General features: G+C 33.9%; 1 protein-coding gene across 4 annotated transcripts in view; it reads right to left on the bottom strand.

Moving 5' to 3' along the window:
• Positions 1-17,098, bottom strand: part of stan (starry night) — a 147,505-nt gene that overhangs the window by 95,242 nt on the left and 35,165 nt on the right. For 2 of the 4 annotated variants that reach the window (XM_053747114.2, XM_053747115.2), the window contains exon 2: positions 14,962-15,021. The exons of the other annotated variants lie outside the window; for them this stretch is intronic. The gene's annotated coding sequence lies outside the window, so the exon portion shown is untranslated. The remainder of the gene's footprint in view (positions 1-14,961; positions 15,022-17,098) is intronic. 4 annotated transcript variants of the gene reach the window in all.

Consider the following 17,098-nt stretch of genomic DNA (forward strand, 5'->3'; position numbering starts at 1 on the left):
TCACGAGGTTTTCCTTCACTATCTTCCTTTCCTTTCTATCTGTTTTAAAAGAAAACAATTTATAAATACAATATTTGAAAGTATTCAGACACCATTTTTCCATTCTATCAATACAATTTCACACTATCTAAGACCTGATACGTGAGACAAAAAATCGAATAATCAGTTAGGTATATCTGGTGCGACAGTTTTTGCTAGCTACGTGCTGGCAGTGTAATGCGACCAAATAGTTCTTCAACTTTCGCGCGTTTCTTCTTGGTACAGCTTATAGTGTTTTGTCTCTCTTTATAATGATGATCGACCGAAATCAGTTCTCGGAAATTTCATTCGTGTCGCTTTCCTAGTTCTTGCCGTGAAAAAATTCAAAAGGTGTGTAATGTTTCTGTCGTGATTCGTACATCACACCCAAGTAAGCTCTCTATTTTTCTTGGGTGCGTTATATCATAACTAGCAGCGCCTCGGGATTTCGCTTCCGTGGGAATTTCGGGATAAAAATTACCCTATGTGTTTCTCCAGGTGATATTCTACCCGTGTACCAAATTTCATAGCAATCGGTCAAGTAGATTGAGTAACAAACATACACACATTCTCACAAACTTTCACATTTATAATATTAGTAAGATTTGCTGTCTGTGCGGTAAATGCGCATATTAACCAAACTCAATTTATTGCTAAATTTGTTATAGTCGCATGGAGAGTAACTTGATTCGTTATTGGTTCAATTCTAGGGCAGGAACCACGTACCATCTAGTGACAAATCCCAATTCAAATAAATCGTTACATGCAGAATCAGTTATGGCCACCAGTTCAATGTCACGAAGACAGACTGATCGGAATATAAATGAGTACGAATCGGAATGGAATCCCAACTTGATACACGTACTTGTGGCTTGGTGAAGTAATTTTTTCAGAGTGATTTTTAAACAGTTAATCTGTAGGTTTAGCTGACGATTTAGTAAAGGTATCCAAAGAAATTCATAAATTGAAAATGTATGTTCGTTCCCATGGGAATTTCGGGATAAAAAGTACACTGTGTGTTGTTCCCGTTATATTCTACCCGTGTACCAAATTTCATAACAATCCGGCCAGGAGATTTTGCGTGAAATAGGATACAACTCAATTTGATAATAAAATTGCGTTGCTAAATAGTTATGTGTAAAAAGTTTACGTGTATAACTATTTACTTAGTTATACATACTTGAAACTTGATAAGTATTATCTGAGTAACTTATTAATTAGGTACCTACTTTGAATTGTAACGTGAGAACAGCAATTATATCATATGTAGTCGAAATGAAATTTAACGCAGTTTCATAGGATTTAATCGCAAATAATTCAATAGTTGCCCAAAATTTCCTCGCAATGGAGACCACTACAAAAAACTATGCTTTAAATACTGTGAAAGTAGGTATTTATTAGTAATCAAGGTCATATCTTTAGTTAATTCAGTAGGTACTCATAGTTTGTACAATTATCTCTGAAATTTCATGTTGTGATTTAAAAAAACGGTTTTGCAAATAAGTTCGAAGCGGTGGAGGTGTAATGGTTGACTTGTTGAAATGGAAAAAGCAATGGCAAGCCACTCCATTATGAAAGTTGTTGGGTGTGTTTCATTCCACGTAATTTTCACTACCCACAGTCATGACGAAATACGACTGTGAAGAGAGAAGATAATACTTACATGATTACTCTTTTGGTACATGTTTGCTGAAAAAAGATATATAAATATAAAATTTTGCAGCTGTATTCGTAACATAAACCTTTAACCGATTTTATTTTATGTTAAAAACAAACGTCTTATAGAGGGTTGTCAAAAAATGTCAATGCTTTGCTACGATACTTACTATATCTTCGACTATGCATGCAATACGAAGGGTGAGACTCCGATCAAGTCGATCTTCAGACTCCCTTCGAACTTGATGAAATGAAATCAATTCCCCTAGGGAGGATGTCAAGGGGTATAAACGTGCATTTTGTAAACATTTGTGGAGAGGGAAATTCGCATCAATGTAATTTGTTTCTGATAACTCACGAGTGTGATAACTTCGACAATTTTATAGCAGCTCGTAAATCAAAACGATTAGGTGTTTTAACTATTTAATTCACTCAATTTTATAGGAACTGTTTTGTTGATATACGAGTACTTACATTTTTACATTGGATTGCTTGTTATTGATTCACAGTGTACACCTTGTGGGGAGAAGCTGGTGTATTGAAATAAACCCTCTGCTTAGTTCAGACACAAATCTGTCTCTTACTAGTACATTTATCAGATGTAATAGACTCGATTGTGGAGATGATACAAAAATTTAAATTGTTTGTATACAGAATCCAAAAACTAACAAAATTACACAAGTTTAACATTAATTTATAAGTTAAATGTTAACTAACAATAACAAACATTGTACCATTTTTGTAATGTAAACTATCGATTTACTATTAAACGTTCGTCCCCTTAAATGAAAAAATGTGATAACAACTTCAATTGTAACGTGCTAGTAATAAGGGTTAAATTGGCATGAAGAGTGCTTGCGACGCTTCAATAAGCTTTACAAACGGGTAAAACCCTTGTCACACCTGCCGCTTAGAAAAGAATATAATTTGAACGTCACGACGACGGTAAAGATTTTCTTTACTATGGTCACGAGCCACGAGCTGCTGAATAGAAACAAGTTAAAAAATTAAAGGCAAAGTTTGATAAATTACAGGTGGATTAATAGAAATTGTATCATTTCATTTTGAAGTTGTTTCGCTTTTGAAACGCTCTCAAAGTAATCTTGGACAACAGCCAAATAATACACGGATGCGCTGGAGCGATGAGCTGAATGTGTTCAGCTAAGGACTGGACCGAGCGTCGTGGAAGAAAAAGAGAGAAGGCCTTTGCTAAATATCTTCATAGTCGTTTTTTCTTATGGCTGAGGGTCGTATAGTCACGTGGATAGAATTACACATACATAACAACTTTCTTGGCACTATTAATTAAGTGCCTTGCCATTCCCTAATCAACCAGTGTGCAGGTTTCCTCACAATGTTTTCTTTCCTCCGGAAGCAAGTAGTGGTTGATGAAAATACATGAGTCAGATTGGTATACAAAGTCATATGCTACGAGTAGGATTCGAACCTTAGACTTTTCGATCCACAGGCGGGCGTCTAACCATTACACCACCACACCGCTTCAACTTTGGGACAGTTTATCCGAAAAAATATTTTATAATGACGATGAATATGACAATAAGACTCGTTAAAGTTCAAGTAGTCCCAGAGTTACTAAGTCTGAATGAACGGCTCAAATGTAAACTTGTAAACTTTGCAACTAGAATTCAACAACAATAGTGAACCCAACAGCAAGTTTGGAATTCAGTTCTGAAATCAAATTCAGCAGGCTGAAGTTTCAAGACTGGAGAAATAGAATCGTCATAGCACAGAGTTGAGGCTGGAGTTTCAAACATTGTTTTACTTAGTTTGACCTGCGTTTATACGTATATGTTACAGCTAAACCACAATGTGCGGCTAGGCCAAGCTGCAGCTGATCTCAGTTGATTATACCTAGGTGTAGCATACTTATCTTGTGCTTGACCCTAGGTCTATCCAAATGAAAGTTCACGTACTTGGCCAACTAGACTGCATGCAGCCAGTATTTAGGTCTACCTGGTCTAAACCTAGATCTTACCGCACTTTAGGGTTTAGCTGTAACTAATAGAAAAATAAATTATTACATCATCCACTATTACTTCAATTAAGTTTTGGAGAAGCAGCATTACTTTAATATTTACTAATGGATCTAGCTGTCAAATCGATATTACATTTCGTTTTGTCGTCCATCATTCTCCGTCAATCGAATCGGATCCAAAATGCCAACGCACGACTTATGTACGGTCTTTAAAGTTATACAATTTCATTAGAAAATCGTCGTTATTAACATATATAGTTGCCAAAAATAACTGGTGCAATTTTGCATAATCAGAAATCGGAGAGTAAAACCTGAAAATCTCGATTACTTTACACCACCCGTTTGAATAATAAAAATAATATTTTTGTAAATTTAACTTTTTAACATCAACATTGGATGGAGTATTTGATAATTCTTCACGCTATTTTCTCTAAGCTTCATTATACATCATTATAATTACACGTCCGCGAAACTTCTTTGAGCAAACAGTTTCTCGGCAAGCGGCTTATGTCGCGAATTTGCACAAGTTGAAAATTTAATGAACAAGCTCCGGGTGGCCGGGTTGCAAACGGTTACATTCATTCTCATGACTGTGTTTTGGCCAAGCGAATGTGGTCTTTGGAGAAAAGGCCAAGGTGAAGTTTGTTGCGCCACTTCTTCTTCACCTGCGCTTTGGAAGTCGGCAGTAGACTTAGTTTAAGTAATTTTTTGACGTCAATAAGTGATGTATATGATGTATTGACTTTTTAAGGAAATAAATAACATAAATATAGTAAGTATTTAGATAGAGAGGGTTTCCAACCTAAATAATTACCCACCTAAAATTAAATATAAAAAAATCACAAACAGTACACTTATCGTGTTCTGTGGCTATATGTAAATTTCTAAGTATCTATCTATAATTTTTAAGTATTTCTAATTTCTCTTCACTTTCTCCATTGCTTTATTTGCTTACGCTTCATTTTATTACTTACATGTAATCTAAAACAATATTATTTTATTTGTATCTACATGCAAATTTTATTGCACAGCTATAGTCAGTTCCATAAAATTAAACCAAGCGTTAAATCAAAGTGAAAATCGATTATGCACACCGACAGACATGATAGAACGATCAAAACAATTGAATACAAGTCTGAGAGTAATAAACTTTATCGGCCGTACGTTGCAGGTTCAAGGGTAAAGGATTACGGGTGTTGGTTCAAGGGCGGAGGCCTACGGTTATTCTAGGTATTACGGTTCGAAAATTGCGCTGTATCGAATCAATTATGCATTGTCGCATTTCACAACACATTGTCCGGAAATAGTGATTTGTTAACAGAAGTGTTACAAATGGAAATTTAAGCGAAAAGGATTGAACACAGACTTCAACGATGAATATAAAATGATTCTCAGCTTTTGAGACCAAAGAAAGACATGCTTAAAATAATGTGTATAGGCTGTGAGAGGTTAGAGTAGACCAAATATAGTCTACAGATGGAAATCTGTAGACTTCTGTACACTTCCAAATTTGGGATTGTGGGTAAATTATTTTCACGGAATAGACATATAATTTGCCATTCTTCATCTTGATTAAATAGTAACTGAAGTAAAAAGAAATACCGAGCTTTGTTAAATATTAGTATACATATTATATGAAAATCCATGTATTTCGTATTTCTGTATGTTCTCAATGAACAGATTTGTAAGAAAATCAAAGTACAATTACTAAGGGTCAATACCCACGGGGAATCCATATTTCATTGGTTAAATTAACCCAACTTTATGTGTTCATCATTGGATACCAAGTTTAGGGCACTGTCAGACCCTTTGTGCCAGGTCGTTAATCACACAATGACATCTTATGTCTCCAAGAGCTTCACACGTGCATTTAAATAACAAATTAAGTAGTAAGTACAATGACTAATTAACATTAATTTGAATCTTCATTACAATCCATATAGGATATTGTGCGTACCAATGGTCTAACAACTAAAGATGACAGTGCAAAAGAGGGGAAAAGGTATGAAAGCGGACTCTGGGCTCCGATAGTAGAAAGCAACCGGAAAATGCTCAGATGAGAGAGAGACAGCTAGAGTCAAATAGACGGGAGAATATAATCAATCATTCATTTCATCTGAATGTGAAACTCGAACATTCATTTAATTATCACTTTATGTACACAAGAAACTTACAAAATGGAGTTAATATTTGAAGTCGATCGAATCGAACATTTGAAAGAAGCGTATTCTTTTTACAATAGGCAGCTACTACATTGGTTCGATTATGACAAATCAGGACGTTAGTATTCAAAGCAAATACTGTCTGCCAACAGGGGTACCTATGGGTATGGGAGACGATTCGCAACGGACATTTAGGTACTTTGACTAAGTCCTGTAGTTTAGTTATTAAGTTAATACCATTTAAGTATTATTAATTTTCTGCGCCAAGAAAGATGGCCCGTGGCAATACCTATGCATGACAAAACTATGAATGACAAATCAAAAACACATCACAATCTGCATTTATAAGATGAAGTACATTTACGAAAAACAAAGTACAGTAATCGATGACTACCACATTTTTGCAATGATCTCGATTTTATAATGAGTTTTTAATGAAAGAGAATATCAATATATTTCTCAACGCCCAAACATATAATTTGTCTGCGTTGAACGAGGTAGGTGCTAAAAGAAACCAGTCGTATTATTCAAATTAGAAATACATTCACCAACATCACAAAATCATTATATTACAGAAATGGTTCCACATCACTGGTTGCACTAGTTGCAGTATACATGAATATAAAGAAGAAGAAGAAGGTAAGAAGTAGGAGGAAGGTAGGTAAGTTTCATTAAATGCAGATTTCTAAATAGTGTAACTACTTGATATAAAAATAACCGACTGACAATTAGTTGAATCCATATAACTACAATGTAACCAGATGGAATAGACGTCCGGACTAGCCACCGAAGAATTGCTAAAATAAAGCTACACGGGATTTTGCATCAATCGAACTAGTTGTACTGTTGCACTAGTTCGGTTAGCCGAACTTCTGTTATTGCTTGTTTAGTGGTGTTGGTTCTGTTTTTAAATATGAATTGGCTGTTGACCGAACGTTTTGTACATGTATATTGTTGAATTTGTTAGTTGCTTCACATTTGTTTTTTATATAATTTGTATCAAACTCGACATGATGGATCATTACATTTCTCTATGTGGTCTAGTTAACACTACGGTTCCGATCATTAAGAAATATGATGTTACCTACATTATACATAACTATTTATTAGCTACTCAGATCAATTTAGCCTACAAGCGAAATTAGTGAGTGTAATCGCTTAATGTCAGAGAGAATCTGAAATTCATGACAAACAAGAAAAAAGTACAATAAAGATTAAAAACAAGGCAATAAGCAGATAATTAATATTATATTATTATTAATATAAAAATAGAGACATCCTACAAATATTATGTAGAGTATAAACTGGAATAATATATAGGGTAGTTTTTATGCCGAAATTCCTACAGGAGCGAAGCCCCGGGGCGCAGCCAGTAGCGAAGACTAGGTATAATTAAAATATTTACTAAGAAATTGATTAACTGACTGACATTTAGGCATGACAAGTGCTTTAAAATACTTGAAGCACTCCCTGAAAAAACAAGTAGATTCGCACGAAAAGCTAATTTTTAATCAAGCTAATTCAGAATTCTGTTGAATATCAACAAACGAATTACTTCATGTATGCTGGAGCGAAATTGCGATTCAACCGGCGTTTACGTGGAGCAGGGAAGGAAAGGCAATTTCATTTCATACAATTGTTTTGGGAACACGAATTTTACATAAAAGAAAATTGCGTTTACCTTTTGTTAATTTATCTATGTTTCAGATTATACATAGTAAATTAGCTAAATTAACTAAGCAATATTTTGATTACACTTAGTTTTAGTTTATTGTCAATGGTTGTGTCAATATACATACATATTGAAATAGTATGAAGATGAGAATAGTGGATCATGTAAGTTTGAAATCATAAAAGCGTTTATTAAACTATTGAACTTCAGTAGTTATTGTTCGCAAACTACATATGTACTTATTTAATTGTATTGTTATAGATATTCAGAGATTAGAAGAAGGTCAAGTTCAGAATCCGTACGTGGATCATTTGATATTATCTTTTCTGTTATATACTGATAGATATAATATCAATAAATATCACACAAGAGAACTATACGTTTTAGTTGCTAAATGTAATCAATCAAGAAAATGATAAGTTTATAGCAGTCACGACAATCATGGCAATGATTTTCTGAATATTGTTTTTCAAATTGAACTCTTGTTCATGCATGTAGTGAACGATAGTCTAATAAATATTTCAATCTACCCGTGTCAACTCACAAAGTGCGGTAATGGAATATTTTCCACTATCAAACTCAGTAGTACAGTGAACTACATGACCAACACAGGCCAATTACTTCTACCACCGTAATAGCGGCGGAGCGGATATTTATTTTCATGTTTCATGTGATGTCGACTGTACATTTCACCGATAAATATTTGATTCGACATAACATCCGGAATTATAGCGGAGTGCTTGCACTGAAACGCGGCTCATCTCCACACTACAGCGAAATATTTTTCGGACAGGATTCTGAATGTACGAATTTCAAATTAATAAGTGATTGAAAAATAATTATAACGAATATCATAGAGCGAATTAAATTTCAAAATTTATTTTTATTTTTTTAGATGTATAGTAATTACGACGAAAATATTGCTGGCAAAAAGTGAATAAAGCTCGTAGAGTTTTGATTAAAAGGCAATATAGAAAAGCGTTTGGCAAAGCAATAAATTGGGTAGTGGGAAAGCTCCCGTATTTTTTCAGAGTTCTCTTTGAAAAAGTTGATTGCCCTGCAATGATAAATCACGGAGTGAAAGTCCAGTACAGAAATTAAATTAACTTTTCTCAACTTCGAAGTGCAGTGAAAAGTTTTCGTTCAAGTTAATTCATTCCAACAAAATTAATTTGGAGCGTTTCATCCATCCATTTTTGCGTATAGTCTCGCCCAAATTTTCTCATTGGATGTAAGAGGCGACTAAGGGACACATCCCCAAAGAGAGTTGATGTCAGACAAAAAATCATAGCCAAATTTTCGAAATTTAATTTGATTTTTACGCGAACTTTGGGCATCGGGCTGTCATAGCTCCGAATGTAACCAGGAACACGCGAGGACGAGAGAGAGAAAATGAAGTTCCAGCGGCAAAATCAATGGCGTGAATTAAATTATAGATGACTTGGTACGGATAACAATTTTTAAAAATTTGAACACATCGTATATACGTTTTATCTGGTAGCTCATATTCTAAAGTCGCGAAATTGAGACTCCCTGATCTATGCCAAATAATATCTATGTCAAAATTAAAGAATATAATATTTAAATGATACTATACAACTCTAAAATCGGCTGCTTTTATTTTTTCTGTTGGTTCATTTTATTTCCTATAGTTAAAATACGGACCTGTCCGTTACTTGATTAAAGTTGAGATATTTGTTCGCATTCTTTTGCATGTTATGTAATATTAGATTCCTTCTATGCACAAAATTCTGATAGGAAAGGCTAAGGTAGCCAATATTTGAACCAACTGTTACATTTCTAGAATGGGTTATAGAGCTGACTAGATATGGTAAGAAAACTTGTATTAGATTATATTTTATTAACGTTTAAGCATCAAAAACTCAAAAATGAAACGAAGAAATCTTATTTAAAAGTATTCATCATTAATTTTGGTTAAGTATAAATAAGTGGAAGCAAATGTAAACGTTTTAGTTTAGCCTTCTTATATAGTGTTACTAGCTTTTGCCCGCGGCTTCGCCCGCATACATTTCCCACAGATACGGTTATTTTTCCGGGATGAAAGATATCCTATGCCTTTCTCCACACTTCAAACTACATGTATGTAAAATTTCAAAAAGATTGGTTGAGCGAATAGAGCGTGAAGAGATAACAAATAAACTCATTTTCGCATTTATAATATTGGTTTCTTTAAGCTTTAAAATGTATTAACTTAAAGAAGAGAATCATTCATCGAAAATTATTTCATAATTTTTATCATTCCCATGTAATTGCCAGTAAAACTTATTAAGCTATAATTTATTACTGGTAAAATACCCAGTCCCTACAGTACTAGTACTAAGACAATGATGCATCAGGACCGGTGTCGTCTCGGTTCGATGCCTGGGAACGGCGGGAGCTGGGAACCCGTCTTGTGTGAACTCGACCTTAATTGCGTTACCTTATCACGTCATCTAAGTATATTGTGGATGGGTTGATATTGACTGGGAGTTATCACTTTTATTATGTCCCTACAGGAATCAATGTTAAGAGTTGTTTTTGAACCACCTTTTTTCTCTCGCTTTCTCGCAATCTGCCTGTGGTAGCTATTTCGTGCAAATGGATGAAAGTCGGTAACAGAAAATGGTGCTTTATTGGACTCATTATTTTAAATAAATATTGGCACATTGCTAAGGAAGATTTCTATGTTCTCGTTATAGTGTGGCCCTCGGGGACAGATTTGTCTCTGAAAATGTTCAGAATACTGTCCTCCGGCCCATTTATCTTCCAACGTCCTTTTGTAAGTGCTATCGTTTGGCAAAAACTTTCAAAGCTTTCGACATTTCACACATTCACTATTTTCTGATTCAGTCACATGTGATTTATTGGTGTATTTACATTCAGAATTTTAATTGATTATAATGATGAAGAGTAACATGGACTTGCAAGTCTAAAACAGAATAGGTAAAGTGTGCAAATAAAAGAGGCCTAAGCTTAGCAGTAAACGGATGAAATTAAATGATTTTGATATGATTTTTATTTTGAGTCTTTTGTTCCGAGGTTTAAATATACTATATTGATTAATTGTTATTATTTGTATCTTCGATTTTGGAAACTACAGATTCCCTTCACATTCCTATTCCAAACTCGATTTCTGTCGGAAATCTCCAAGAATAAATTCTCTGAGATTTACACTTGCTCGTCAAAGGCTTATCATAAATTCTGTGCCTGTCTCGCCGCTCGTTCGGCAGGAGCAAAAATAACCGAATAGAGATTCTCGAGTGACAAAATATCTACAATACAAAAGGTTATAAATCAAAATCACAATAATGCATAAACCATGGCTCATCACAACAGATTCACCAGCGCGCTACCTTGCCCCCGCTGGATTATTCATTATAATTTGGAATGACTTTTGAGTTTGAGCTTTAACATTAGATTAAAAAGAAGTCACTTAATGCGCTCAAAGTATTTTTTTATGAATACATTAAACAGCAGCACCAAATTGAACTAGTGTCACATAAGGATTTTTTATAATTTGTGCCCGTACTAAGGACCGTGTGTTCAGAATTCTACTCACGCTTGTCGTGTGTGTGAATGTGTGGTACTGGCTGTGTCCAACCTGGTTGGTAGATAAATTCTATTCTATTTGGATGCTTAGGTACCGTCAATGGTATAGTAGTGTTGATTCTATAATTTCCGTAATTAGTATTTAACTAAAACTAAATTTGGATCGAATTTTCGGCCTTTTTGGATTTATTCTTGTGTTAAAATGTAGTAGCGTAAAAATGTAATTTTAGTAGATTGAAATGTCGTATCTATTGACCTTTGGTAAAAATTATATTGTTCATAAAAATAACCCTAGATCGTAGTTAAAGTTAAAGCTTATTTTATTATTATTGTTATTTATTTTACGAACAATTTTAAATAAAACGCGGCTTTGTATTTGTTTTTGAAATGTTCAATACTATAACAATTAAATATCATTTACTTTTGTAATTGATGAGTTTAAATGAACCCAATTATTACATGAATATCGATTATTATTATTATTCCTTTGTATCTCTTAAGAAATTCACTTACATACTTGCAATGGTACTTAGTCCGGTCCTTTGAGAGGCTTCCGTGGGGATATATATCAAACATTATCTAAGATTGAATCAAATATATTTTCAAAATGCTGTTTTTCATCCATATGGGCAGATGAACTAGCAAGAACAAGTTCAAAAGTAAATTATATTAATTTGCATTCGAAATTAACTACTAAAGTAACAGCCGATTCGGAGAAGTGGTTCGTAATAACTTCCCCGACGCCTTCGATGCCGCCAGCCAGTTACAGTAAGTTAAATCAAGCATAGCTCATAAGGCTTCTTGCACACTGAACTTCAGAAAGAACATCTTATCATTTTTGTCATTTATATAAAACTAGAAATAAAGATGGCTCTAGAAAGGCCTTGAGGTACGCCTTGTTTACTTAGTAGTAGTAGAGTACTTTTACATAGTTCAGTGCTTTCAACGTTTCATATTTTTTGGAAGAAAAGGGACAATGGCCTATTTATCTGAGAAGAATATATTCGAGAAAAAAGCGTAACTTCTGTGGCCTTGAATTTACTTTAAATAAGACGACGTCCAGTGAGCGAAGATCCAAATAAGGCTCGCGTGACGAAGCTGGACAGAGATTGCGTGCGACACACGGGTCCGTGTTGGCTCCAAATTGGCCACGGTGTTCTTGTTTTGCGATAGTTGGATGTTCGATAGCAGAGACACTTTACTGCAACTTATTCATAAAAATGCTCTTAACATTTCAGTAATACTTATAATTCCAATGTTGATTTGTTGAGAAAAAAATCATTTAATGTTTTTTGTTTCAGCAGAAATGAAAACTGAATCTGAATCTGTGTTGCAGATGCTTAGACATAATGGTAAGCAGGTTAATTTTAATATCGAAATTGACTGGTGGAACCGCTCTTACTGATTAAGAATTCTGAAGAACTAACTGCAACTGAAGTACAATAAAATCAAATTTCCGTATTGACTTTCTTACAACCCGAGGTCCTAATTTCCATCCTAATTTTGTCTTACACGTTGCACATTCTTTAGCACCGCCATTATTACAATAATTACCTTTGTTCATAATTGCCCGTCTATTATAATCAATCAGGACTGCCACGCTCGGCTGCTGGTGAATCCCGACAATTAGGCGCCATGTTTGTTCCCTATAGGTCTATAGCCTGGCAACACATGGTCCTCCCGTTGGAAGGGGTATCGTGGAAAACAAGTGAACATTCATGATTTCATAATCACAAAGTATTATTGTTATGTACGCTCGTACATGTTGTCAAGTTTTGGGTTATAAAACGTAAGCCTTATTTACTAATTTTGGGAACTCTGCCGCACGATGATGACGATTTAGGGTCAATTTTTTTATTTAAATTAATTTTATTTATTTATTCTTTAGTTTTAATTTTATTTGACTACAAATTAGTAGATAAAAATAATAAATATTAATAAAAATGTATATACCAAAGCTATTTCCTTATCATGTTCAAATTAGACTTGGGTATTATAGGACCGGATAATGTATAGAATAGGTATTATGATAGGATACAAATGTTTCTCCTATAGCCATAGTAAATATATGCTTCTGAGTTTATTTATTAGATATCAAACTTTATGGGAAAGTTCACTTCTTACCGATATCATCATTAAACGTATATTCTATAGGATTAGTAAGGGACATTTTAGAAAAACTGATACTACGCATGAGCATTTTTTGTTATACCTTGAAAAATACTTCGGTAAATGAGATACTTTCACTGATAATTTCTTCGATGATAATTCTTTCAATAATTGTGAGATTCTTCAAAGAGGCGTCAAATAGAAAGTTTGTCTTGTTGCCCTGTCTCTTACTGATTACATATTTTACTTTATTACCGTTGTATGTACGAGGGAATGTCGTGAAGATATGCAATGCAATTTTCCTAAATTTATATAACCATGTAAATTTTATTCAAAAATTCTATCTATACAACTGATAATGTCAACAAAAATTCATACTTAAAAATAACTATTCATCTAAATTATAAAATTTACATTATATCTCACTGGACACAACTTTTCCTACCTTTTTAAATACAAACATTCTTTAATAGAATTTAACAATTTAATATTTTTAGACCAGCACTGACATCGCTGTCGCATCGTTTCTTGTTATAATATTTTTAAAATGTTTCTATTGGAAAAGTTTGAAGGCAAGAAATTTAAATGGAACGCTAAAGTTTGGCTGCACTGTTTGTGTAAATATTTGAATTTATAAATTTACTGATAAAAGAAGTCGTTCTCACTGAAATTAAATTCAAACGATCCATCAATTAGGTAATTCTGCATGTCAACATCATTTATTCTAACATACATTACATAACGTACACAATAATAATCATTAATTGATTGGTTATAATCTTGACTTTGGTCCAACTAAAAAAATGATAAAACACTAATAAAAAATTAAAATAACAAAAATTAGCGAATAATGCTATGGCATTATTCGCAAATTCAGTATGCTGATTCTTGTTACTGAAGAAACATTTCCTCAGTAAACAGTTCTTCTTCAGTCGTGAATTAAATATTGTGCCTCATTTTTCGTTACGCGTTTTACAATCCCATTTTCTATTTATCCAACTTTATTTCAAATGAAAAATCTTAAACGTTGAAAAAAACAAGACACTTTTTCAAATACCATTCAATGTAATACTTAGCGGATATTGGGCTCCGACGCTCAACGGCTGAGAAAAAAACCGGGAAAACGCTCAGATGTTGAGAGTTGAAGTTACAAACTACAGCTACAATAAATATCACAAGGAAAGATCGTAACAACTTTGGACTCAGACAAGAAAAAATCAATACAGCACAAACAAACCCCACATGTATTTATCTATTCAAATTTCGGACCGTCTATTATATCGGATGACGTTTGGAATTTTAATTTTAATTCGGGGGTGGAGGGTGTTCACCCCAGTGACCCGCGCCTCCCCGATAATCGAGTATGACTCATAACGTACCACGCACAGATAGACGGAGAGACATACCATATCTTAATAGTTATATATTGTTTTTACTGAGTCATAAAATATATTAATACTAGCTGCAGGCCGCGGTGTTACCGTGTACTGAATTATTTAAAACAAATAATTACGTTTTTATGCACAGTAGCGCCATCGACTTTATAAAGCGCCATTGACTGATCTTTAAGACACAAATTGAAAAAAGAAATTATATCGAATTATAATGGTACAAAAATTACAACATAGTTTGTAAAATATATCTTGATAACTTATATCTTGGTATGAAAATATAATAATTATTCTCTGTCGCCCTCATTTCACAATTATCAGAGCATCCTGCTACCACAGAGATAAAGCTATATTTGGCAAAATATAGGTACACGGTTATACTTGTATCAAAGTGACACCGAAACATACCTTTAATACACGAAAGATTTTTTCATTTCAAGACAAGTGAATTCCAATGATATTGAAGATCTGTAACAAATAATAAATCACAGGATAAATAAATTGAATTGTTATGTTTTTTGAAAATTTCGTATATTACTTATGCGTTTCTAGCGACATACTTTGTTTGAGACATTATTTATAAATAATTATTTATAAACTAAAATAATATAAAAATTAAGTTTGGCTCATCTTAGTCAGAACACGATATCAAAAATAATATTGAAGCCACTCTACTAAGTCTACTTACTATAAATAGTTTCTATAGTCTTGAACAAATATAAAGCTATTACACTAAATGCGGCGTTAAATTGCGCGTTGAATGCACTTAAAGATTACTCGTAAAACTGCCAGATGGAAGTCGAGCTTTGTCAAATAGTCGAAGTCTCTAAGTGTTCCCCTTAGTAACCCAACCAATATTTAAGCAATATATAAGTAAGCTGTTTGTTACTTCTTCACGCTTTATCTATTGAGCATTTGAGAAGGACATAGATTACATTTATATGAAGAAGATTAACTAGTTTGTTTATTATTTATTTATAGGTATTTATTACACGGAAGAGTTTAAAAGTATTAAAAACAAGGACAAGTGAGGATTTCAGAAGTCTATTCCTGTAAACCAGTGAGTGAGAGGTATTTGCATTAAAAAATGCCAAAAGAAATAGAAAATGTTCTTGTTGATTTCTAAAATTTTATTTCAAGTAATATCGTAGTTCTCACAAAAAATGTCAAAGTGAGTGGACAAAAAGAGAAAAAAGCAGTAATGCTATAGGTCCATTTGAGCAAATGCACACGGGATGCAGTAATACGATTAGTTAGTGCACCGAGACCCCGAGATGAATTAACGAGGCTGTCGCGGGGGAGAGGGGGGATGGCAAAAAGCGAGCTGACTGCGTTCTTTGACGATGAAATGCGATATAAAAATATTTTTTTAAGGAAAGCAATTTTACATTTTAGAGAAATTCAATTTTAGCCTCAAACAGGTATTGATCAATGATACGTTTTGACTAAATTACTGACTGAGGTAACCGTGTCTTTACCAAATAACGCAGGATGACAAAATACTGAGAACGAAATAAAAACTCATTACAAGTGGGGGACATCAGATTATCAGTAATATCAACAAATCAACACATTAGATATCCCAAAAATAAGAAAATCCCGGAGCTCTAAGCCACCGCATCTCTATCTCTATATTACACTCTCCGTATGTCCCACAAAAACATTTTTACTGCCGAGGGGCCAAATACCCTAGTCCTGCTATTTAAGGCCGCAATAAAAAGTTTTGCACTTACAAACAGTATAGTCCAAGTAATGGCCGCTGAACTGAACCAGTATTAAAATTATAACTTCGCTGCTTTAAATTAAAAATGGTGTTTGCAGTTAAACAACCTTTTTGAGGATTTAACTTGTGCTTACTTTTATAGCAGCGGTGGTAGTCCAGTGGTGAAGTCTTTTTTTGTTTATCTAATAAAATGTGACACCAGTATTAACAATATATTGTATATATATATTGTTAATACTGGTGTCACATTTTATTCTAGTCTCCTAAAGGCATCTGATATGACATTTACGACTACCTACCGACAGCTTAGAGGCAAATAGTCGAATACACATTAGTGAACTTCAATCAGTGTGCAGGTTTTCTCGCGATGTTATCCTTCACCGGGGGCAAGTGGAGGTCTATGGAAACTACTACTACTAACATGAGTCTAACTACTATACATGAGTCAGATTGATATACAAATTCGAGTAGGATTCAAGATTCAAATTTGGGACATTTCGATTCACAGGTGCATGAGCAGCTTCTATTTAGAAATACATAAGGTGATTTGTTTGTTACATATAAATAGGTAATGGCAAACGGCTTCATAATAATATGTAAGGATTCAAAACAGATACCTACCGACATATAGCAGCTATGTGTATATAGAGGGTAGCTGTCGCGGGCAACAGTGACAAATTGCAAGAATGTCGGAGCTGGAATTATTCGTTGCCGATTCAGACAAGGGTAAGGGTAATGGTATGGTCTGTTCACGTGAAACAAAGAAGGTATATGTGGACACGTAAAAAGTGGCACGATGGCATCTCTCTTCCAAGTTTTGAC

This window comes from Plodia interpunctella, chromosome 6 (genome assembly GCF_027563975.2).
Source record: "Plodia interpunctella isolate USDA-ARS_2022_Savannah chromosome 6, ilPloInte3.2, whole genome shotgun sequence".
NCBI lineage: Eukaryota > Metazoa > Arthropoda > Insecta > Lepidoptera > Pyralidae > Plodia > Plodia interpunctella.